The following is a 26,666-nucleotide window of genomic DNA, read 5'->3' on the forward strand; positions in this document are numbered from 1 at the left end:
CCATTCACACGAACATTTACAGTAATTAAAACAGGGAATTTTTAAACTGTAATTTATTTCTCATAATGTGGTTGTTTGTGCTGCAGTCAACGTTAAAGAGGAAGTCTGATGATTATCTTTCATCTTGGTTTCTATTCAGTTTCACTTTCTAAACTCTAGAGTCCATCAAAGGAATATTACTGCCCCATAGGTGCATCAAGAAAAAGAAGGGTGGAAGTAGACATCATAATGGTTATGCAAAGAGACTCTCATGCCTGAAGCTTTGAAGTCTGGGGTTCAATCCCATGTACCACTATAAACCAGAACTAATCAGTGATCTGGTAAGAAGACTAAATAAAGAGAAAAAAAAGATATACATACATAGGTTTAGGCCTTCTTTTAAGACTCATAGCGGTGGATTCATGGTGCAGGCAAAAAAAATAGAATATTACTTTTCTAGGATGAGCCGTTACACATCAGAATCACCTAAAGTCCACATTCAGGTTCACTCTTGGTGTTGTACAATCTGTGGGTATAGACATATGTATAATGTCATGTATCTATCCTTTAAATTTTTTTATTAATATTTTGCTATGAGAGTTATCGCTGGACCTTGGTGCTTGCATGACTCCACTGCTCCTGGTGGCCATTTTTTTTTTCCCACCCTCTAAATAGAAAGTGAAAGGGATAGAGAAGGGAAAGAGAGAGATCGAAAGAGTAGGGACATCACAGCACTGTTCCCCAGCTTGTGACGCTTTCACCCCTACAGGTGTTCCCATGTGGTACCCAGACTTTGAACCCAAGTCCTCATGCAAGACATCATGTGCACTCTAGTGGGTGAGCTACCTTCCAGTCATATATCTATTCATCTTTCGCTTCTGTATTCACTTACATCCTAGTAACTTTGTTTTTCTGTAGGGGCATAGAGAAATAGAGAGGGAAGGGAGATATAAAGTGGGAAGAGAGAAGGGGAGACACCTGCAGCAATGCTTCACTGATCTGTTTGAAGTATCCTCCTTGTAGGTGGGGCTTGGGAGCCTGAACCTTAGACCCTTGTACATGGTAGCCTGTGTGCTTCACTGGGTACGTCACTGCCCACCTACCCTGTTCATCTTTATAGTATTCTTATTGCAGTAAAAATCCTCTGTGCTCTGCGTAGACCTATAATTTTTGTTTGTTTGTTTTTAGATAGATGCAGAGAGAGGGGGGAGTGGGGACATTACAACACCTAATCTTCCTTCAGTATGGTGGAGGCCAGGCTCAAACCTCAATCATATATATGGCAAAGCAGCACACTATCAAAATGAGCTAGATTATTGGTTCTAGAGCTGTTTTTTTAAATATGTATTTATTTATTCCCTTTTTGTTGCCCTTGTTGTTTTATTGTTGTAGTTATTATTGTTGTTATTGATGTCATTGTTGTTGGATAGGACAGAGAGAAATGGAGAGAGGAGGGGAAGACAGAGAGGGGGAGAGAAAGATAGACACCTGCAGACCTGCTTCACTGCTTGTGAAGCAACTCCCCTACAGGTGGGGAGCCGGGGGCTTGAACTGGGATCCTTACGCTGGTCCTTGCACTTGGTGCAACCTGCGCTTAACCTGCTGTGCTGCCGCCTGACTCCCTCTAAACCTGTTTTTAAAACCCTAGGGTTTTGTTTGTTTGTTTGTTGCTTTTGTTAGTTTTTTTTTTTTAACAGAGCACTGCTCAGTTCTTGCTTACAGTGGTGCAGGGGATAAAAGCCTAGCTAAACTACACATTTGTCACCATTCAGGTTATCCTAATAATACAAAATACAAGCAGATTAATGTCCAATGTGTTATTATTTATAACATCTAATTCATAAGCTGAGTGATGGCTATACTAGCAGTATTATCAATACACTGTGCTTTTGCTTTGGAGAGTACTGTGCCCTAGTACTAACTTAATAAAGTTAAAGAACAACTAGTACAGGAGCAGTTACAGTGTAATATAAAGTAGGACTCTCTCCAAGACATTTTGGCAGTAACTATCCCATTTTAAAATAAAACATGCTCTAGGGTCTAGCACTTCTACTCTTGGCAGTTTATACTAAGATGCAGCATACATGTGAAATCAATGATTGTTGCAGTGTTTGTACTAACTAAAAGCTAGAAACAATATAAATGTTGTGCAGTCATGGTACAGCTATACAAAGAACCATTATATAGCCTTGAAGAAAATTAAAGCAAACCACTTTTTTTAAAAAAAAATACTTATTGGGGGATTAATGTTTTACAGCAGACAGCAAATACAGTAGTGCAAGCCTCCTTTTTGTACTGGTTGGGAAATTTGTCCAAGATAAACTGTCAAGTGAATGAAGAAAAGTAATATAAATCACATATTACAAAGTAATATAAATCACATATTACATTATACACATGCATATATCAATGTATATGTATGAAATATTTACAAGAAAGTGGTTAGTTATAACAATGCCTCTGGTAGCTAAGTGAGAGATTAAGACAGAAGATAACTTTATTTTCCATTATCTTTCCTTTTGTGTTTTTTAATTTTGTTCCACTAACCAGCGTTAGCTATTAAAATTTTTAACTAAAAATAATTTCATTTGCTTTGTGAACTTATACACATATGGTAAAGCTCTCTTGAATTCATTGAGGTTCTATATTTGAGATTATTGTCATTTTAGAGACATTCACTGTGATAAAACAAAACAAAAAACTAAGTTAGGCTTTTATCTTCAGCATCCTTCTCAGCCTTGTTCTACATAGTCTATGAATAATCATAGAAGTGCTTTGCCTAGCAGTTGCTAAAACGCTGTTATCAAAATTATTTATCTTTGTTTTTCCAATATGCTTCTATTTTCCAATTTGTTTGGAAGACTTGCCATAGTGTTTATGTCACTTTCTTTTATAGTGGTAGATGTTTAAAAATGTACTTTTATTGTTACATTCCAAAGAAGACATAGTAAGGAAAAAAATAGTTACCTAATAACTGTTATACCTTTCAGAGAGAGGCACTCTGAGCTCCAGTTCTAGTTTAAAGTTGCACACATATAGAGTTCACACAGCTGCCTCTCAGTGTGACCAGAAATACTGATAAATATGTATATGTCATCTACCGAGGCTTAGATTTTAAAACAAAATTTCTTTTCTTTTCTTTTTTTTTTTTTTTGCCTCCAGGGTTATCTCTGGGGCTCGGTGCCTGCCCTACGAATCTACTGCTCCTATGGCAAATTTTTCTTTTTAAGGACAAAGAGAATTTGAGAGGGTAGGGGAAGACAGAGAGGGAGAGAAAGATAGACACCTGCTGACCTGCTTCACCACTTGTGAAGCGACCTCACTGCAGCTGGGGAGCTGGGGGCTTGAACCGGGATTCTTGTGCTGGTTCTTGCAACTTTGTACTATGTGCTCTTAATCTGGTGCATCACTGTCTGGCCCCCTAAAACAAAATTTCTTCTTCTTTTTTAAAATATTTATTTATTCCCTTCTGTTGCCCTTTTGTTGTTGTTGTTGTTGTTATTTTATTATTGTTGTAGTTATTATTGTTGTTGTTGATGATGTCACCATTGTTGGATAGAACAGAGAGAAATGGAGAGAGGAGGGGAAGACAGAGAGGGGGAGAGAAAGACACCTGTACACCTGTTTCACCACCTGTGAAGCGATTCCCCTGTAGGTGGGGAGCCAGGGGCTCGAACCGGGATCTTTAAGCCGGTCCTTGGGCTTTGCACCTGACTCCCACAAAATTTCTTTACTGCAAGTGTCCAGGTTCATGGGATTCATCCTTAAAGAGACTAGAAGAAGATGAGAAAGACCATACCACCATGACTACATTTAGTCAGTAGAGCAAACTAGCAAATGGACAGTTTGTTATAGGATGCATTGCATCAGACATCACAGTAATGAAGAAAATCTGCATTTTTGTGAAAAGCCACCACACATTTCAGATTCAGTTTATCATGAAGTATAACCACATGCCAGCTATCTATCTAGATATAATATGTCAGTGCAAAATCCAAATGGATAAAGCAGGGCTTTGATGAGACTGGGTATGCTATAAGCTGTAAATGAAATTTCAAAATAGGAGGTAAAATCTGTTTACAAAAATTTGCTTAGTAAAGTGAATTAAGAAAAGTTACACTAAGCTATTCCCTCCCTTTCCCTGCTGAATACAACCCCCCACCACCAAAAAAAAAAAAAAAAAAAGCAATCCTGAAAATTATCTTGAAAACTAAGTACAACTGTGGGTGAAAGAGAATGTTAGTCCCAGGCAGACAACTTCAAGATAATTTATAGGCAGACATATTTTTATTAGTAAAAGTCACAAGTAGGAGGCCAGGTGGTGGTGCACCAGGTTGAGTGCATATGTTACAGTGCACAAGGACCCAGGTTTGACCCCCCGGTCCCCACTGGGGGGGGTAAGCTTTGCAAATGGTGAAGCAGTGCTGCAGGTGTCTCTCTTTCTCTCTCTCTCTATCTCCTCTACCCTCTTGATTTCTGGCTGTATCTATCCAATAATAACAAAAAAAGAAGATTTTAAAAAGTCACAAATAGTAAAAGGTTTACTAGTTGATTTTGTGACATGTGCTTTTAAAAATGTTTCTTTAATATATTAACAAGAAAAAAAAATACCAAGCATGGTTTTTGCTTCCAGTTTTGAACTTTCCAGCAAGAGTTGGTGAAATCAATAGGGTATTAAAACAAAGCCCAGGACAACTCAACTTTTCCAAGTGTATGCCTGTGACCCCGTTTGATGCCCAATTAGCTGAGGACAACATGATGGTCAGAGACAGATTTTTCTCTACTCTTGAACTTGAAGCTTCCAGTGCTGCCAGGCATACTCAGTCTTATTCAGCACATTGGCTGAAAGCAGGCCAGCACATGGTGAGCATTTGCAATAGGTTGGTGATCTCCATCATCGTTGCTCTGTATTAGTTGTGAGTGTCCAAAGAGGCATCTCTTCAGTATGGGCTCAACCAGAACAAGACAGACCATGTACAGAAGTGAGAGACCCAAAATGGAGATATAAATTATAATAGTAACCTTGATCTTTTTATTTATTTATTTTCCTTTTTATTGCCCTTGTTGTTTTTCATTGTTATTGTAGTTATTATTGTTATTGATGTTGTAATTGTTAGATAGGACAGAGAGAAATGGAGAGAGGAGGGGAAGACAGAGAGGGGGAGAGAAAGATAGATACCTGCAGACCTGCCTCACCGCCTATGAAGGGACTCCCCTGTAGGTGGGGAGTCCGGGGCTCGAACCGGGATCCTTATCTTGGTCCTTGCGCTTTGCGCCTTGTGTGCTTAACCCTCTGCGCTACTGCCCGTCTCCCTTCACAGAACTTCTTTCCTCATATTTACATTCACAATGTAGACAGTATGCTTCTACATCAGGGATCTACAACGTGAAAGCAATCACAACCTTTTTGGCATATGTCCTTATTATAAATATCTCCAGAATTATGTTCATAGGGAGGACTGATACATTTATATTGGATATCCTTGAAATTCTTGGTGTCGTCTGACAGCTGCACAAGCAGCAGCACGGAGAACGCTACGCAGTACAGGCTGAGCACAGAGCCAAGCTGCACGAGGCCTCCCCACACTGTGGTGGTCTCCGGAGCTCTGTAGACCTGCTCCCGGGTGGGACTCGGGCTCAGGCTCCTCTTTTATGTGTCTCTCCTCCATATTTTGCTTTGTGGTTGCCATGTGTGTTGTATTCAACTTGCTATATCTAAGAGTCTTTTTAAAAACAGATCTCATCTGCTCATCGTTTTTTCTTCCCTTTTGTATTTCATAGTTGTCTCCAATAGCTATGGTTTGTGTTTCTTGGTCTGTCTTACTGCATATCACCTTGTTCCAAGTTAAGTGTTCCCAGCTTCTTTTTCTGTGGCAATCCTTCCAATAACTCTTGCAAGGAATTCTGTTGAGTCCCCCCCCACACCCCCTCTATTCTTGTGGCATGTTGTTAATAGTAGTAATGGCAGACTCAAAGTTCTATTAAGGATCTATTCTAATATAATTGCTTTATTTGCAAAATATTTGTAACATATCTACATTATTTTCACCAGACCATCACTTAAAGCAAAGACTCAATTATCACTCTTTGTATTTCCTACAGTGTCTATATTTTCTATATTGTCAACAGAAATCAGGTGGTTAGGTTTCAAAATATTACAGAAGAATTGGGGGCTGGGCAGTAGTATATACCTAGTTGAGCACACATAGTACAATGCACAAGAATTCAAGTTCAAGTTCCCAGTCCCCACCTGTGTGTATGTGTGGGGGGGAGGGAACTTCACAAATCTCGAGGCAGTGCTACACCCTCTCTCTTTCCCTATCTTCCCTCCCCTTTCTGCTTGTCTGTCCCTATTAAATGCACACATGCATACATACATACATACTACAGAGGGATAATATGTACATGTTTTTTCTTCCCCTACAAAGTGAAAAGAGTGGCTCAGGAGATGGCATAGTGAATAAAGAATTAAAATATCAAGTATGGGGGTTTGAGTTTGATCCCCAGCATAGCTTTTGCCAGAGTGATATTTTGATTCTATTGCTCTACTCTTCTCTCTCAAATAAATAAAATAAATCTAAAAGGGGATGGGGGCTGGAAAATGACATATGGTGTATCATTAAAAAATATTAAATTGAACACTCATGTGTCTACTACCCAGTTAAAAAAATAAGATTACTGGTCCCTTAGAGCATGTGTGTTTTAATTCCTGGACATGTTTACCTCCTTGGCCTCTTTCAGGAATTATCTTCCTGAATTTTGTTTTGCTTCACAACTGTAATGGCTATGCATGTACTCCTGAATGTGTTTAGTGTTAGCTACCTTTAGAATATTATTATTATTGTTGTTATTGCTGTCATTGTTATTGGACAGGACAGAGAGAAATTGAGAGAGGATGGGAAGACAGGGAGGGAAGAGATGGAGTCAGTGGTCAGTGATGACTTGCTAGTTTCACATTTTATTTTCAAAATCTTATCCAATTCCTTTCTCTTCCAAACCTCATCCAACTCCTTTCTCTTCCCATTGCAGACCTCCAGCCTAGATTGCTTCTGGGATTGTTGCATTTGTCTCCTGAACAGACTCCCTGTTGACAGTCTTCCCTTCTGAATTATTTGTGCAAACCACCCCCAAATTGCCACCTTAAAATGCAGAGTTATATTTAAAACTAGTGCCTAGAAACATATACAGTGGCATGAGAAATGTAACTATATGTTACTGCATATACAACAATATACAAACAGATGTGCAAATCGCTCATAGATGAAAAATTTAAGTCTCTCTCTCTGGAGAATGGGATTATAGATGGTTTAAGAGCAGGGTATTGGGCTCAGGCAGTGGCAGACCAGGTTAAGCACATACATTACCATGCTCAAGCACATGAGTTTGAGCCCTCACTCCCTATCTGCAGGTTTCTCTCCCTTTCTACCTTACCTTCCCCTCTCAATTTCCCCTCATCCTATCAGATAAAATAGAAAGAAAAGGGGTGGGGGAATGGCTGCAGGAAGCAGTGCTGGCACAACAATCTGGTGTGTGTGGGGGGGAGCTCTCTCTTGCTTTCATTTTTTCCCCATCTACCATAATTTCTAGTTTTTAGGGTATAACCTGAGGGGAAAGTAGTAGGTGGGGGACACAACAGCAGAACTCTGAGCTCCCTGATGCAGAAAAAAATGCATATTTAGAACCTCTAGATTTCCTGTTCCCTGTCCAGCATGTCATCGCATCCATGACAGGGCAATATTGTCCTTCATTCTTTTAGATAAGGCTGGTATTACAGATGTACTACCCCAATATTTTTCCAATATTGATTTTAAAAAGTGAGCACAATTAGAGTAGGGCACCAAAAACACTGTGGTGAGGGGGAGGGTGGACATTTGGCTTCCCTGGGCGGGGGCAGGGGTGAGTAAGTGTGATGGGACACAATCTTTTTGTGGTGGGAATGGTGTTTATGTACACTCCTATTAAAGTGTAGTCATATAAATCACTATTTAATTAATCTGAGGGGAAAAAAATGGATTGTATGTCTCAAACTTTTTAAAACACAGACTGAGTCTTTTTAATACATAGGCTGAGTCTTTGATATGCTGACTCTCTCAAAAGTCTAGACCAGGTAGAACAGAAGCAACCAGTGGCACAGCTATATACAAGATGCTGGGTATTATATAGCAAGCTCTTACAAAAGGACTTTTCAAAGTTAACCCAATTACCAAATAATGTGATGATAGCAATAACTATCCATTGTCTTCTTGAACCCTAAGACAGTAGGAACCTCACATTTCCACTATAAAGCCTATATTTCCCCCAGTCCTGGAACCTTAGGGTGGGGTCCACTTTCCTGTATGCTTCTCTCAATTCATATCAAATAATACTGCATCCGCCGATCGCAACCTAATCAACACAACGAGTGCCACCCCAACATGCTTCACTTCAGACTATGTCCAGAGACTTCAGGTGTGGAATGATAACCCTTCAGCTTCATCACTCGGGTGAGACCTTTCCTTTCATAGTATTCTCTAATTCCATTCCAGGTGATCCACTTCCTAAAAAGTCCCCAAACCTAGATATAGACCAGATCCCCTGAGATAGAGCATATGTTCACACGTGTCCATAAGCCAGGACAAAATATATACCTGAAAGCAGAAGTACACAAGAGTCTGCAGTGAGTACCCCCCAACACTTCATCTGCACTATTCCAGCCTTTATGTCCATAATTGTTCAACAATTTGTTTGGCTTTGTATGTTAACTTTCTTTTCAGCCACCAGGTTCTGGATGCCAGCATGATGCTGACCAGACTTCCTGGGCTGAAGATCCCACCAGTGTGTCCTGGAGCCCTGCTTCCCCAGGGACCCACCCTACTAGGGAAAGAGAGGCAGACTGGGAGTATGGATTGACCAGTCAACACCTATGTTCAGCAGGGAAGCAATTACAGAAGACAGACCTTCCACTTCTGCAACCCACAATGACCCTGGGTCCATACTCCCAGAGGGATAGAGAATGGGAAAGCTATCAGGGGAGGGAATGGGATATGGAGATCTGGTGGTGGGAATTGTGGGGAGTTGTACCCCTCCTATCCTACGGTTTTGTTAATGTCTCCTTTCTTAAATAAAAAAAAAAGTGAGCACAATTTAACTGCTTCTAATGTTCTATTTGCTTGTCTTGTTTTTATGCAATGCAAAGAATCAAACCCAGTGTCTTATCCATACTAAGCATTCACTCTACCTCTGAGTGTTTTATTTTAATGAAAGAGTAGCAGAGAGACACACTGCTCTTCTCTGGCTTAGTGTGGTGTGTCAGGCCTTAAGCCAACCCCCTCGCCCCCCGTCCATCCTCCATTGCTGATACTATGGTCTATTTACATAATCATTGTTTTGCTTGAGACCCACCCTGCCTGCAGGGTATTAATTAATCCTATCGGTTAAAACCTTCACAACAGTTGCTATGGAAGCTTTCTACCTTCCTGCTCTTTCCTTTTCTCCACCCCCTTTCCTAGCCATTTCCTTTTCCAGCTTGCCACTTCCGGTTAAAAACGTTGTCTCTGATCAATAAAGGCACACTGCGCTCCTGCTCCACCAGGATCCCACTCGTCATTGAGTAAGCAGCAGCCCAGGTTGGCTCCAGTGGAGTTCTCTCCAACCCAGAGAGCACTTGCCTGGGAAGAAACCCTCACGCTAGCCGGGCAGTGGTTGTTGCGGTGGAAGGGGAGATTGAACCTGGGATTTTGGAACCTCATTGTGAAAGTATTTTTGCATAACCATTATACTGTCTATTCCACCCAGTTTTATTTTATTAAAGATTTATTTGTTTATTTACTAGAGAGAAAGGAGAGTGGGAAGAGAGAGAGAAAACCATAGTACCATTCTGGCATACATTATACGTAGGATGGAACTCAGGACCTCATGCTTGTCCAAAGCTTTACCCATTGTACTACCCCTGTACTACAAAAAGTATAACAGCACTTTTTGAGGGGCCTCCTTAAATTTTATTTTTGAAGTATGTTTTGTATGTAAAATTTGATGGGACAATGGAGCAGGAGCAAAGTGTATGTGTCCATGATGTCTGCTGTACTTGCTGTCCAATGAGCATAGTTCCTGGTCGAGTTCAACAAGATGTGTGTTTCATCTTTAACTGAGGAAGTGGAAGCATTGACAGCTCTGGGAGTTCATCTTTCCATTCAAATCAAGTCTTGTTTTAAATGCCAGAAAAGTACAATGGTAGTCTAAAAAGGCAAGTTTTATTATACCCTTTCTTACTTTTGATGCTTTCTTGTATTAGTCAGTCATATATGTTTGAAAGTGAAGACACAGATGGAAAAAAATTATACTTTTCAGTCTTTCCTATATGTCAGCAAGTTGAATGGTGGTAGAATGTGCACTTAAGAAGTGACATAAAAGCACCTGACTTTGTTTTGTGCAGTGTGTCTACTAGTCTGTAAGAATAAATTGCATATGTAAGCTACAGAAAATGAATGGGCTAATTTCAGTGATTCTACATATAAGTAAATGCTCTTAAGTCTGCATTAAAAAACTAGTATTTTATAATGTAAAAGTGAATAAAACTGAGTTTAGTAACTTAAAATTTCAAGTTTTATTTACTTATAATCACATAAAGCAACAACAAAATTCCAACATGAGACGTTGTTGGACTACAGAAAGCTGGGTGGGTGGTGGTGGGGGTTGGGTGGTGGTGGTATATTCTAAGCACCTAGCACCTTTAACAGCACTTTTTGAGGGGCCTTAAAAACTATGTTTCCAAATCCATGGTTTATGTTGCTTTGTAGCTTCTGAAAACCAGGCCTTTTCTTTAAAACTGCTGTCTCTACTGCAAGGCTATTTTGAGAACAAGAAGTCAAAAGTTGACTCCACTTTCATTCTCAATCTGCAGTGCAGTATCTATACCCTGAGGGAATGGCCTGGGATATAGAAAATAGGGGTGGCGGGGTAGATAGCATAATGGTTAAGCAAGGAGACTTTCATGTCTGAGGCTCTAAAGTCCCAGGTCCAATTTCCCACACCACCAGAAACCAGAGCTGAGCAGTACTCTGGTAGGGAAAAAAAAGAGGGAAAAAATGGAAAAGCCACATGGGCTATTATCCCAAAATATTATTCCTTATGTTAAAAATAAGACCTCACATCTATAAATTCTTTGAAGATAAGGACTTTCTTTTCCCTGCATTTACCATAGTGTTTACCCATGGTCAAGATTTCAGAACTGGTTATCCTTTTCTTCTGTGTTGGCTTACTTAAATTTCAAACAAAATTTTATTTATTTATTAAATATTTATTTCCTTTTGCTGCTCTTGTTTTATTGTTGTAGTTATTATTGTTGTTGTTATTGTTATTGATGTCATTGTTTTGTCGAACCGGGATCCTTAAGCCGGTCCTTGCCCTTTGTGCCACATGCGCTAACCCACTGCACTACCACCCGACTCCCTCAAACAAAATTTTTATCATGCTATTTGTGCTCAAAAACCTTCAGAGGCTCACTAATGCTTTATATTATAAATCCAAGCTCTTAATCAGCCATTTAAAGTTCTGGATTCTGGATTCGATCTCTTTTCCCAATATATTTCCCAAGACTCCCTAGGATCCAATATGCAATTGTTGAACAAATGTGGTATCACTGGATCACACTGCTCCCAGGAGTTACAGAAACTGCATGTGGATAAATCATTAGACAATTTAATTTAAGATATATGAAATGGATGCAAACTAATATTAATGTCCCAGTATTAGGAACTAGACATAAGTGTTAGAGACCCTAAGTAAAGGTCACATATGACAAGCAATCCTGAAAACAGTCTTCTCTGAAGACTCACAGTCTGACTTCTGCAGAAATCTGAACTCAAGTGTAGTCAGAGAGAAGTCAGTGAGGGATGTGCACTGCAGGGTTTCCTGTGCCCCTCTGGGGAGCTCCCTACCTAGACTCAGGCAAGGGGGGTGGGAGAGGGGAGTTTGAGGGCTATGGTTCAGCATTATCAAGCCGGTAATGAATCCTTAAGGAAAGCTTTGGGTAGACGTAGGCTTTTAAGGTGATATAATCTAAGCAGGGACTGTTTTCAGTGCGCATTTGTGGGAAGCAATTGCTTATCCAATATGCCAGCTTGGGACTGGGGGTAGTGCTGGGGGGGGGGGTTGGGAGATTCATAATTTTCTATGGCTGCGAGAAACATCAAAAGCTCTCATTGATTCTTTTGTCTTTAGATAAAAAAAAAAAAACCCAAATCATCTGGGCAGTAGCACATCTAGTTGAGCATACATGCTACCATGCCGTGCAAGATCCCTGGGCCCCACCTGCAAGGGGGAGGTTTCCAAATGGTGAGGCAATACTATCTTTCTCTTGTCCTTTCCATCTCCTCTCCTCTCTCGATCTCTGTCTCAAATTAATAAATAAAAAAAATATTTAAAAAGAAACCTTCAAGTCTTTTTGGTATATTACCCATTCATCCCAAATTGCTGTTAACTTATTTATCAACCCTGATTTTAGGGAAGTATTTCTCATTGCTTAACCTAAACCCTATAGTCTTATCTCATGCCTCTCAGTTGACCTTAAAAAGCTTTTGTTTCTACTGCTGATTGACACAAAGCTAATACTACAGTTATTAATTTGCCATTGTGGTTATTATTAGTACTGACAGCCCACTAGGAGGTGTGTAAAAATACATAAGCAAACACATTTTTAGGTCAGTCTTCAAATAGAGCTTTTTGGAATCCAATGATATTTGGGCGTTTCTGATGTGGAAATGGGGAAGCAAGCAGATGGGAGTAGCAGAGAAGCAAGACTGTGTTCTAGATTTCTGACTGTGACCCAGTCCTTAAGAGCTACAACTCAACCTCCCATTCAGGCTGGAAAGGAAACACATACCAGATAAATGTATGATGAATGCAGAAGGGGGAGAATCGAGGTGATTGGGGTGGTAAAAACTGTGGTGCCTGAAAAGGTCTACCAGGGAAGTCAGGGAAAGGCCTGCCTGTGAGTATGCCCCTATTTCATGTTAAATAGGAGGAAATATGTGAGTAAGAAGAGAATCACAACAGAACCTTCTTTATCCTTCCCTCAAAGTAACTTAGCTAACAGCAGAAATGAAAAACACATTGATGTATCCTGTAATGAAACACATCCTGAGACCTGGAACTTAGGTGATCTTATTCTGTTTCATTCACTTTTTTATTTCTAAGACTTTCTTTTTTGTCTCCAGGGTTATTGCTGGGGTTCGATGCCTGCACTACGAATCCACTGCTCCAAGGCTGTTTTTTTCCCTTTTGTTGCCTTTGTTGTTTATTATTATTGTAGTCATTGTTGTTGGATAGGACAGAGAAAAATGGAGAGAGGAGGGGAAGACAGAGAAGGGGAGAGAAAGATAGACACCTGCAGACCTGCTTCACTGCCTGTGAAGTGACCCCCTGCAGGTGGGGAGCCGGAGCTCGAACTGGTATCCTTACACTGGTCCTTGGGCTTTGCGCCATATGCGCTTATTAATCTGCTGCAATACCGCACGGCCCCCAATTTCTAAGACTTTTTAAAAGATTCAATCTTGCTGCAAGTTGTAAGCTAAGTCTATTTCTTCCAAAATCTGCATATATTCTATAACATTTTCTGTGTTGCATGCTTACTGTACTGGTGATATATATAATAAGTATGTCTTCAACATGCATCTACCCAAAGTACTGCTGTTACGGACACGTGCACAAGCTTCTCAGTGGTGTGTGTTCCCAGGAGAAGAACTATTGTAAATGACAAGAAAACACATTCTACATGCCATTGATTATTTCTTGAGTAACCCCAAAATACTGGACCAAGGCCTAATTCCTAATAGCAAAACTTAAAGATTCATGCTTCCAACTATCTCAGCCCTCTGTTAATTAATACTTATTGGCAATCCAACATTCACAGTTTTGCCTGTTTAGTGAATGTAAAGAAGTGTTTTAACACAAATTTACCTAAGTATAAGTGAGGTTGTATACTTCCTCATCTACTTGCTAGTTGCCCAAGATTCTCTTTTATAAATTTGCCTTTTCTTGTCCTTCTACTATTCTTCTTTTACTTTTTTATCTCAGTGACTTACTGGAATTTGCAGAGTAGTCTAAATATTAACTCCTTCTTGGTTTTAATCTTTGAAAATACCTCTCAATCCACCAACTTAAAAAAAAATTAAAACATTTTTAAAAAATATTTTTCATATTTATTCCCTTTTGTTGCCCTTATTATTTTATTATTGTAGTTATTGTTGTCATCGTTGTTGGATAGGACAGAGAAAAATGGAGAGAGGAGGGGAAGACAGAGAGGGGGAGAGAAAGATAGACACCTGCAGACCTGCTTCACCACTTATGAAGGGACTTCCCTGCAGGTGGGGAACCAGGGGCTCGAACCGGTATCCTTACACTGGTAGTTGCGCTTCATGCCACATGCACTTAACCCACTGCACTACAGTCCTCAATCTACCAACTTCTATGAATTTATCTCTGATGCTCTTTGTTGATCAGAAAATTTTAGTTTTGATGTAGTCAGATTCATAGTTCGGAGATTATAGATTGTGTTTTCAGAATCTAATTCAAGAAATTTTGTTCTAAGATTCCAAAACTATTCTTTCATTTTCTGTTTCTTTTAAAAATCATAGTTTCCCCTTTCATTTTAATCCATCTAGGGCTTATTTTGTATATAGCATTAGACATGAGTGCAACTTTATTTTTCCTCTTTGTGAGCTATTATCTGTAAGTTCACTTGAATTATTGTTTCCAGTTCTTCATACCCTCCCTTTAGTAGAATCATATGCCCATGTCATTTGCCATGTAATATTACAACACCTTCCAATACTGGTGCTAGACTTAGCTATGTAAATTTTTGACCAGTGGAATGTTAAAAGATATATGATGGAAGCAGAAGCTCCCATTAAGATGTCTGCATGATTTGGCTTTATCTCTTGAGGTTCTGTTATTGCCAGAGTGAGACATGTGGTGAAGATAGCTTAACCTGCTTACTGGAGCCAAAACTAGCTGAATTTGACTGAGCCCAATCAAGTCTTGACAAGTCTAGATGAGATCAGCTTCATACACAGATGGGGGGGGGGGGAGAAAGAAAGAAAAGAAAAAGCCACAATGGCTGCTATATACCACTGATATTTGGAGGCAGGTTTGTTATGAGTATTATTATTAAAGTAATAGTTAAGCATCTCAACATGATTTCTTCATAGATTTGTGATGTTACCAAGTTTTCAAAGGTTAATGGGTTAGTTCTTAGTTCTCTGTTTTATTATCATGTTGTATAAATCGGTTACGTTTACTTATGCCTTATTTTTGGAAATTAAATATTCCCTACTTGACTTCCTTTTTCAAAAATGGCCAGGTTACACTGGAATTTGGTTTTTCATATGCATTTTAGAATGAGCTTAGATTCTTAAAATTCTCCTGCAAGTATAAATGGCTCACATAGAGTTTATAATCTTTGACAGTTTAATGTTGCCCCATACTATCTGTAAACACTTTATGTTTTTAAAGACTTATTTAGTTTTTAATGAGATAGGGGTAGAAAGGGGGGTCAGGTTGTGGCATACCTGGATGAGTGCACATGTTACAGTGCACTAGGACCCAGGTTCAAGCCCTCAGTCCCCACCTGCAGGGGAAAGTTTTGCAAGTGATAAAGCAGGGCTGAAGATCTCTCTCTCTCTATCCTTCTCTACCTCCCCATTACTCTTGATTTCTGGCTATCTCTGTTCAACAAATAAATAAAGATAATACTAAATTAAAAAAAAAAAACATTGTGTGAAAAAAATCAATGAAAAATTATCAACTAAAGGACAATTACTGAGAGAGAGAGAGAGAGAGAAAGAAAGAGAGAGAGGACCAACACAACAGAGTATCACACTGGCATATGACATGCTGGGGATGGAACTCAGGACCATATGGTTGAATTTCCAGTGCTTTATCCATAGTGTTACTTCCTGAAGATATTCTTTAAAGTATTTTTAACAGTCAACATTTTTTCCCATGTAAATTTTTTGTGTCCTTTCTTATGTTAACCCCTGGAAACTTTATAGCATTTTCATGTTTTCTAGGCTTTTTAAATACTAGGGTGTAGGAATGTTTTTACTTTTAAAAATTTATTTATTATTTTGGATAGAGATGGCAAGAAATTGAGATGGGAGAGGAGATAAAGGAGGAGGGAGAGAAAGACCTACAGCACTCCTTCATCACTCATCAAGCTCCCCCTCCCCCCCATAGGCGAGGACCAGGAGCTTGAACCTGGTTCCTTATGCATTGTAACATGTGTATTCTACCAGGTGTGCCACTACCTGGCCTTCTGGAATGTTTTCACTTTTTATGAGTTGATTTTGTATTTGAGAATTAGGTTTTCTATACATTTTCTTGTATGAGCTAGACATAAATTTGGCTGTAAGTAACAAGAAATGGGTACACTACACACAGAAGCTAAAATAGTAGCATGAATGAGATAGAAGTTTATATAAAAAGTTCAAGAAGATTGGAAGTGGGTGTACTTTAGGTGCTGGTAATGGCCGGTGTCCACTGTCTCATTGCTCTATCCAGTGTGGTTTCTATGCTCAAAGTCAGTTCATGGTTTAAGTTGACTATTTACACTCCAGCTATTAAGGCTACTTTTCAGATGACAAGAGTATAAGGTGCACTATACTTTAAGGATGTATGCACCAATCTTATTTTTATTTTAATTTAATTTTTATTTATAAAATGGAAATATTGACAAGACCATAGAATAAGAGGGGCACAACTATAAACAATTCCCAGCACCAGAACTCTGTATCCAATCCCCTCCCTTGATAGCTTTCCTATTCTTTATCCCTCTGGAAGTGTGGACCCAGGGTCATTATGGGGTAAAGAAGGTGGGAGGCCTGGCTTCTGCAATTGCTTCCCCGCTGAACATGAGCATTGACAGGTCGATTCATACTCCTGGCCTGTCTCTCTCTTTCCCTAGCAGGGTAGAGATCTGGGGAGGTGTGGCTCCTGGACACACTGGTGGGGTCATCTGCCCAGGGAAGTCAGGCTGGCATCATAGCAGCATCTGGAGCATGGTGGCTGAAAAAGAGTTAAGATATAAAGCAGAACAAATTGTTGACTAATTATGAACCCAAAGGTTGGGATACTGCAGATGAAGATTTAGGGTTTCCATTTTGGAAAAGCTAGTAGATCTATTTTACGTATATTCCAGGGGGCCCATGACCCTACTAGTTTTTGCCTGAGCTTGACATCTAATATGCAGGTGACCTAAGTTATTGTCTGGAGGGATGGTGTCAAAGTTGGAAAAGGGACCAGAAAGCTGGATCAGGGAAGAGAGTAGCTCCCAAATATGAGAAAAGTATATAAATATTGTTAACTGTAAACCCCATTGATTTGATCTGGGGCCCATAGTTAGGACAGAAGCCTATGTAACCTCTGCTTCCCTGTAGGTCTGAGCTCAGTTTTCTGTGTCACGGCTAGGACCATTCCAGGCTCCACTAATTTCAGGACCCATCATCCTCGGGTGATAAGCAGAGTATGCTATCCAAGCTCCCTTTGGAGAATGGAATACTCCCCACCCTTGTTGATCCACATTGAGGACAAGGTACTATAGGGGCCCACAGAGAGGTCTATTATATTATTACTGATGGAGATAACCAGTGACAGTGGTGAGAGGGATCTGTTAGAGGTCTAGGCCCATCATCTCTGTGTGGGAATCCCAGGACCCCTTGACTAGGGTCCCAGGTGTTGGGTTGGCCTGATAGTGACTAAAGAGTCATCATTAAAGCGTGCCAGTCTCTTGCCCTTATTCAATTTTTGTAGTCCTTACTTTGTCTGACAAGGTTAGCTTTGGAGTGACTGGGGAACGTGCAATAGGAAATAGGTGAGGAGGGATCATTCTTATTTTTAATCCATTGTCTGGACAATGGAAATCTCAGTAATAAGGAAAGTTTGCACATAGCTTAGTTGCCTTGTACTTGTTTTAAAAATACAAACGTATTTTAGAAGTAGTATGGAAGAAGTAGCAAAGTGCACCTTTGTCACCTGTTACTTTCTTGTTATTTTAGTAGTTTGTTGTTTCTACTGGATGTTTTTATGTGGTTGGCCATAAGGTGACAAATAATTTTAACTTTCTTACTCTTCTTTGTAAATGAATCTTTCTGAACAAATTCTTAATGTCACATCTTCTTATACAAACTGTATTCTATTAGCTAGGACTTGAAGCACAATATTAAACAATAGCAACAGCCTTTTCTTAACTCCACATTTAAGGAAAGTGCTTAAAGTTAATTCATTAACTAATATTTTTTGCTGTGCATTTTGGTCCTTCACAACATTAAGCAAATTTCTAAACACTTTCTTAAATTTTTTTTTTCCTACCAGGGTTAGTTATCACTGGGGCTTGTTGCCAGCACTACAAACCCACCACTCCCTGTGACCATTTTTCCTTTTTTTTTTCTTCTTTCTCCCCTTAATTTTCAGTAGGTAAGGCAGAAATTGAGAGGAGAAGGAAAATAGACACATGCAGACCTGTTTCACTGCTTGTGAAGTGTTCCCCCATCCATTGCCGGTGGGAAGTGGGGGCTGGAATCTGGGTCCTTGCGATAGGTACTATGTGTGCTTAGCCAGGTGTACCAGTACCCAGCCCCCTCTTAAGTGTTTTTTCTTTAACGTTTTTTGAGCTGAATTACATTGATAGTTTTTCAAATGTTAAATCATGCTTGAGTTTTTGAGTAGACCCTACTTGATTCATTGTGCTGCTTTGAGAAATGATCAGAAAGGTAGATAGATTTTAAACTAAAGGGGGGGAGACCTCAAGACTTCTTAGTCCATCAGAAAAAGAAAGCATGTTAGTCCCTGAATCTATTTTCTATTTTTTTATCTGGCACTAGGGGATTTATGCTCCACCTCCCGCCAAGCCCATTAAACAACATCAACATATTCTATATATTTGGGGGGGGGGTAGGTAGAGGGAAGAAAAGCAGAGATGAGAGAGGGAAAGACACCAAAATATCACTTCACCATCCATGAAGTTCCCTTGGGGCTTTCGTGTGCTGTGAGGGATTGAACCCAGGGCTTCATGCATAGTAAGATGGGCCCTCTACCCACTGAGATATTGCCTGGCCACTGTTCTGTAATTTGAATTCTGAGCATGTGTTTTCTAAGCCCTACCTGTGGGAATATTATGAAGCCTCAGTTGAATCCTTTGTTCTTAAGAGTGTGTTTTAGCTTCTGGACCATTGAGTATTAAGTATATGAATTAATTTATGAAGAACTTATAATTTAGTTGAGAAGGTAAGCTATAAGAATATAAATAAATAACATTGAAGAGAAGTATTTTATTATCACACACTACTTATATGTTTTTTAAATTCAGATTTTTTAATTGTACATATAAATTCGTATCTATCATAACAGACTAGAAGGTACAAATAGTATGGAAATCAGATAAAAATGAATGAAATCTTGTTTATCTCTGATAAACATACTTAAAGTTTTTTTTTTGACTTTTCATCAGGTTCCTATTTAAATGTTGTATCAAGTAGTTCTGAGCCTCTTAACTAGGTCTTTGAGATACCTCATAAAATACTTTTTTGGGGGGTGTAATCCTAACACTTCTTATCATTAATTTTATTTCCTTGTTTAGAAGAAAATAATAACATTTTTTTAATTTTTAAAATCAGAGCACTGCTCATCTCTGGCTTATAGTGGCACTAAGAATTGAACTTGAGACTTTGGAGCCTCAGGTATGGAAGTCTCTACATATCCATTAGGCTATCTTCCCAGTAATAGTAACAACACTAATGAATTATTTGTATATTAAAGTTTTCCGTCAGCAGTGTGGTTCCCACCTGTGAAAACCTTTATCTCTGTGTATTTTGACACCATAAACTTCAAGTAAGCTGCAAACATACTGTAGATTCATAGGTTATATCAATTATAGTGATATTTTAAACATAAACTATCTGACTCCCACACTTTTAAGTCTTGTAGTTATAATGTATGCCTATAGTATTTATGAAAGACAATTATCCTCTTTTTAAGGGATTACTCTGTCAGTATATAACACAGGTCTGTTTACAACAAAGGAAAGTTACCACAAAAATGCAAAAATTAGAAATAGCAAATATGTAGAAAAAAAGGACATGTATGTGGGAGAAAGAATATAGAATGTGTGAGAAAGAAAAAAAGGGAAGAACTGAATTCTCAATATTTTTAAAGAAAGGAGTAAACAAGGGGTCTTAAATAAAATGTCTGCTATTTTAATATTTATTCAAGTCACCAGAAGTATTTGCTATGAAAGAAAACATGAAATATGTAGGTTAATTGCACAGAGATGATGAGCCAATAGATCTGAAAGCAGATCCAAAATCTTGGGTGGGCTTTGAGCAACTGTTTAAGAATTAGTGGAACAGGTAGAATACAAAACTAGAAAGTGATGCCTAGTAGATATTGAGGTATGTCAATGCAAACTGAAAAGAGGCTAACTTCTACCATAGTATACTTGGAGATCTAAAATATGTTTACTATAGACTCAAGATCTGTGATAGTAGCACCCTCCACAATGTTGACTGAACACACACCAATATTGTTCACCTGAGCTCATTGTATGACTCAGGTGGTATGGAATTTCATTAGCACATTCTCTAATATACAATAATCCAAATTAGAAATGGACTTGATTTATCTCAGATGAAGAATCTAGTTGGTTTAGCTCACCACACAGTGACCTGGTTAAGGAAATGCTGCCCAGATCGTGTGTGTGTGTGTGTGTGTGTGTGTGTGTGTGTGTGTGTGTGTGTGTGTCTTTTCACATTGTCAAATTGCAAAGGAGCTTCACACACTTCTGAGGGGCAGTGCAAAGACAAGCTAAGTGTGACACGAAGTTTGCAGTACAGCTTATCTTCTTGGGTGGACTCATTAGTACAGGCTGAAATAAACGACTAGGGCTAAAAGCAGAAGGGAATGAGGGAAGATACACCCAGCTATGTGTCACAATTATGACACAGAGGAACGATCCACATTCTGAAGTAACAACCAAGGGGGGCCTCCATATGACTAGAATAAGACTTCACTTATTCAGAGTTCACTTAGTATTTCCCCTCTGAATTACAGATCACTATAGGTCTTAATCTTATAATTATGGGAAAAAACACTTGCTGTATCAATATACTAAATCAACATTAGGTCTTCCTGGCTGACTTATTTATGGGAAAATGCATATTCTAAGTGGATCTAAGCATCTCTTTTATAGGATTATAGGAATGAGATAGATGATTTGTCTTGATTTCTTGCTAGAAACGCAGCAAATTTCAGAAGCACATAAGTGAACCTTGTGGGAAAGAGGGTGGATTTTTGCTTGTTTTTGCTTTTGTGGCCATCTCTAGGTTTACTGATCGTTGCAATTACTTCCTATTACAAGTGCATGCAAAGGGTTAAAGTCTGTAAAATGATTGCTGGGCAGTAAAGGAGAAACTGAGAAAAGTCATAGCTCCAGGGAACGGGGCAGTAGGATGTAATAGTGAGCGCTCAGACAGCAGCTGTCAGGGTTCAAGGTGAGGAGAGGGAAAAAAAAAAAAGCGCTGCAGAAGAGAAGGCTGGAGACATACAATACATGCATCGAGAGTAGCTGAGCTCTTACAACTTCCCCCGTGCCAGGTTAAGAATTGCCAGTTCCAGAAACTCAAGGCAAGAAAAAAAAAAGTATGTATTTAGGAGCTGTTTCAACTTGTCCACACACTGCAGTGATTTCCCCCCAGAAAGCAGGCAAGCAGGGAGGCAAATGCCATTGGCAAGCCTCGGGTCTCTCTGGCTCCCAGCTGTCTCAGAAGCCGGAGCACAGCCCCACAGATCGTCGCATGGGGGCTTGGGCACCGCACGGACCTGGGGCAAAGTTTGCTCTGATTCACTCTGAATCTGATCGTTCCTAAGGAGCGGGGCTGACTGCAGGGACTTCAAGGCAGCTCCAGGTAGAGAGGAGCTCCAGTCGTCACAGCAGCAGCAGCAGAAACCGCCGCCGCCGCCTGCAAGCTGGCTGAGAAGGCTGCCTCCGCCGCCTTCTCCTCCTGCCGGCTCGGAGCCGGCAGCACAGCCAGTCCCCGTCGCTGTCACGCCGCCAGGAGCGCGGCCCCCCGCCGCCCCCCGCCCGCCCGCACGGCCCCAGCCCTCACAGTTATTTGCGTGACTGACCCAAACCCGAAGGGAGGGAGGACCCGGCAGCTGGAAGGAGGCGAGGGCGGTGGCCCACCCACTCCTTCCCCTCTGGCAGGCTGCGACACCTTCTCCTCCTTATTGGTCACACGCTAGCGTCCGTCACCCTCACGGGGCTCTGGGATTGGCAGAAGGCGCGCTTCCCGGAGCGACGACAGCAGAGTGACTCCGCCGGTCTCCAGCGCCTAGACTCTCCCTCCACCCCCCACTTCAACGTCCACCCACCTCTCCCCACCCCCCACTCCACTTCCCCCGCCCAGTTCGCGGCAGTGTCCTTAGAAGACTCATTGGGCCAGGGGCGCAGCCAGCCGCCTATCGAGCCGCGTCTCCATTGGCTGACGCTCACGTCCGTCGGGGCGGCGGGCCTCGCCATTGGGTGGATCTGCTCCGTGCCTCGCCCCCTTCACTTGCCTCCGCCCCTCCCAGGCTGGTCGGCGGATCGCTTTCCCCGCCGCATCTCCCCTGTCCAGCTGGGCGGGGACTGCTGTACGACTCAGTAAAGTCTGTGAGTCACTGCACAACCCATCAATCCAATTAAATGTCTTGAGCGAACCGAGCAGGCGGTGCTGCCGCCGCTGCCGCCGCCACCACAGCTCTCTCAGCCCCGGCCACCCCTGTTCTCAGCGCCCCTGATCCATGGCTGTCTGTCTGTACTTGTTACGGTGTAACCTCCTCCTCCTCTTCGCCCTCCTCCTCTTCTTTCTCCTCGGGAGCCGCTGCAACTTCCCCACAGCCAACCTCCTCTTGTGCTTAGGGACCGCAAAGGCATGGGATAGACCCAGAGCCACTTCTCTCGACCTCCCCTCCTGCCCTTGTTCAGTTTCCCCTCTAAATTAAAGTGTGTTCCTCGCTCCTCGTCGTCTCTAGAGATTTCATTTCTCAGGCTCTTATTTCCCTGGATTTTATTTCCCCTGCTTGGGCAGGGGGAGGGTGGTGGTGGCAAGGGACCAGCGGGTTAATTGTAGGGAGGGGGCTCTCCACCTCCCCCGACCCCCCAACCTGCAAATCTCTCCTCCTTTTTCGGCGGTGACTCGGTTTCCCCGCGCCTCTGCACTCCCACCCCTCCAACTCGGGGGGTCCTGCGCTCGGGTGACGCTCCGACACCCCCCGCCCATCAGACGTCCCCTCCCTCGCGGCGGCTGGACTCATCTCAGAGCTGGACCCGGAGCCGGCTTAGCAGAGGGGTGAGTACCGTTTTGGGCTTGGGGAGGGTCAGCAAACATGCTGTGTGTGGCTTGTCCGCTTCGGGGAGAGGCAGGGGCGATCACGTTGTTGGGCTGGAGGCTCCTGGTCCGGCGTGGATTTGAGGTGGCGACTGCCTCTCTCGTTGGCTTTCTCCCCGCCCCTCGGCTCCTCAGCCTCCAGCTTCGTTGTATTTCTAGGTATCACTTGCACCATCGGGGCATTATCCACGCTGATAAAATGAGCGGTGATGGAATGCTTAGTGTGATAGCGATGCAATCTGGTAGACTATGACCTGCAGGAAGAAAAAAGTGTGAAAAATGGTTAATGGCTACATTTTTCTCTAAATCAAAGTTAAACTTTTGTTTAATGAAGGCAACGTGTAAGGTCTTTCTAATTGGAATGTGTGATGATAGAGGAAAGAAAGACAGGTGGCTTACTGTCATGGCTTAGTATTTTTATTTTAAAATAGTTTCAAGGGTTCTCTTGGAAGAAAAAAAAGAATCTAGTATTGAAATAAAGGTTATGAAGTCTTTGAACCTGTTGGAGGAGAGCAAGCCATGATGGAAATCCAGCTTGACACTTTATCTTGAGTTCGCCTCGGTTCTAGCAAGGCATTACAATACCGAATCTTTATTTCTTGGTTACTGGGTACAATGGGTGTGCTAAAGATAAATATGTCTGTTTTTTTCCCTTTTGACTGGCCATCTTTTGTATTCTTCATTGCTCTTAAATTATATCATGCCGTTAAAATTTACTTTTGTTTCTCAGTTGTCAGTTGTTCAAAGGTACACATCCCTCACCTGTTATGCTTTATGAACATCTTGCCTTTCGGTGTCTTTATTTATTTAGTTTGAGATAAAAGGAAAAATTATGAGAACAAGCTACTCCAGATCAGCTTCTGTGATTACTTTTTGAGAATTCAGCCTGTCTAAAATGGTACTACTCGTTTTGAATCAAGTTCTGGTCTGGTTGTTCACAAGATTCAAATTAGGCCAAACCAAACATGTTTTGAAATATTAAAGTGCAGGAAAGGCCTCTTAGTTCATTCTCTCCTTTTCTTTCAGACTAACCAGAATCAGTTGTTACTAAATTTAATTTTTTAAAGAATAGGCTTTTTCTGCACTGAAATCTGCCAAGTTTCTACAGAAAGATTTCTTTTTAAAGATCAGAAATGTGTTTATGATCTCCCAAAGTAGTAAAGTTGACTCAAGTGTAAGTACTGTTGTAAGGAAATGCTTCTCATAAGCCCCCAAACCTTGCAAAAATATTTCAGGAAGACTTAAAGACAGAGCTTTTTCAAACTGTTTAATACATTTCATTATGTGGCCTTTTTCCTGAGTCTAAGACTGAATCACTGAGAGGCCTCAGTACCCAGGAGCTATGCTGCTTGAGTTTGAATCTTGCAGTGTCCCTTGATGGCTGTCTGACCTTGGGCACATTTCAAATCTCCATAGTACTGGTTTTCTCCTGTAAATGTGAAGAAGGAGTTATTCTCAAAGGATTGCAGTAAGGATAAATCAGAGAATACATGCCACAGAGCAATTGGCATTATCACTACCATCCTCAGTAAGGATATCAGTGCAGTGGTTGAGATCCCGGCTTTCTGATGTCTCTCTATTTCCTCTTATTGTCTTTGTGTTTTTAGTCAAGTTACAGATTTTCCATCTGTAAAGTGGGGTAGTAAAAGAACTTATCTCATAAGGTTATTATGAAGTTATAATAAGTTAATAGATGCAAAGATCACAACTAGTGTTTGCTATATCTTTTCAAGTTTAATTGGGTTATATGCCTTGTATGTCTTGAAACATGAATAGCTGTATTTTTTGCCAGTCCATACTTTTGTAAAAGCTAAAGAAGTATTACTGTCAATAAAATAAGCAAATTCTTATCAGTGTTCATGTTGTTTTGTGGGTTTTATATGTTTGTTTATTTATTTATTTTTGTGCAACCAGGGTTATTGCTGGGGCTTGATGCCTGCATGATGACTCCACCATTCAGTGACTTTTTTTTTCCTTTCTGGTAGAGACAGAGAGGGAGAAAGGAGGAGAGACACGTGCAGTACTGCTCCATTGCTTGTGAAACTTTCCTCTGCAGGAGGAGACCTGGGGTGGGTGAGTGGGTGTTGAACCTAGGTCCTTATGCATGGTAATGTGCTGGGCTAGCGTGAGGGTGTTTCTTCCCGGGCACGTGCTCTCTGGGTTGAAGAGAACTCAACTGGAGCCAACCTGGGTTGCTGTTTACTCAGCTACACGGGAGAGAGATCAGGAACTCATGGCAGAGCAGAATGCAATATGTCTTTATTGATCAAAGACAACAGAACCGGAAGTGGCAAGTCGGGCAAGGAAATCGCTAGGAAAGGGGGTGGAGAAAAGGAAAGAGTGGGAAGGTAGAAAGCTCCCATAGTAATGGTTGCTAGGGTTTTAACTGGTGAGATTGATATACCCTGCAGGCAGGGCATGTCTTGAGGTAGAAAGAAGATAGGTCAAAGGTGGGGATCTTTCAGGCAAAACAATTATTATGTAAATAGACCATAGTGTCAGCAATGGAGAATGGAGCAGGGGGGCTGCCCGACAGTAATGTGTACTCTACTGAATGTGTCACCACCTGGCCTATTTGAATTTTATATGGGTCTATGATATTCAGTTATTGGGTTAGTTGAATTCATTTTTTTCATTTAAACTTGCATAATAAAATACATATGTCTCTATTACAATTGTGCCTACTACACAGTTTCTATTGTCTATGGTTATCTCCTCTACAAATCAGAAAACTCTTTTGAGTGTAAGAATGGTATTTCAGGGAGTTGGGCGGTAGCACAGTGGGTTAAGCTAATGTGGCTCAAAGTGCAAGGATGGGCTTAAGGATCCCATTTCGAGTCCCCGGCTCCCCACCTGCAGGGGAGTCACTTCACAGGCGGTGAAGCAGGTCTGCAGGTGTCTTTCTCTCCCTCTCTCTGTCTTCCCCTCCTCTCTCCATCTCTCTCTGTCCTATATAACAACGATGACATCAATAACTACAACAATAATAACTACAACAACAACAACAACAACAAAAAAACAAGGGCAACTAAAGGGAAAATAAATAAATAAAAAGAGTGGTATTTCATTCATAATTCAATCTCTGGTGACTAGGAGAGTATCTAATACATAAAGAAGTTTAATGAGTGTTGTAAAATAAATCAAATAGAATTATGAGGACAGTAAGGAAGTGGCTTAGTGATTAAGCGCATGACCCTGGTTCAGTCTTCAGCATTGCATGATCAGAAAAGACAAAACTCTGAAATAGAGCATCATAAAAGTGGTGGTGTGTTGTTCTGGTCTCTTTCATAC

General features: G+C 40.9%; 1 protein-coding gene and 1 pseudogene across 6 annotated transcripts in view; one reads left to right on the forward strand and one right to left on the reverse strand.

Annotated features, from left to right (window-relative positions):
* Window positions 1-4,719: 4,719 nt before the first annotated feature.
* Window positions 4,720-24,886, reverse strand: LOC103128737 (transmembrane protein 9B-like; annotated as a pseudogene).
* The window catches only part of SERTAD2 (SERTA domain containing 2), a 145,315-nt gene continuing 141,274 nt past the window's right edge, over window positions 22,626-26,666 (forward strand). For 5 of the 6 annotated variants that reach the window (XM_060187192.1, XM_016195414.2, XM_060187190.1 and 2 more), the window contains exon 1: window positions 22,626-23,336. The gene's annotated coding sequence lies outside the window, so the exon portion shown is untranslated. The remainder of the gene's footprint in view (window positions 23,337-26,666) is intronic. The other variant, XM_060187188.1, reaches the window with a different exon arrangement.

Source organism: Erinaceus europaeus, chromosome 3 (assembly GCF_950295315.1).
Source record: "Erinaceus europaeus chromosome 3, mEriEur2.1, whole genome shotgun sequence".
Lineage (NCBI taxonomy): Eukaryota > Metazoa > Chordata > Mammalia > Eulipotyphla > Erinaceidae > Erinaceus > Erinaceus europaeus.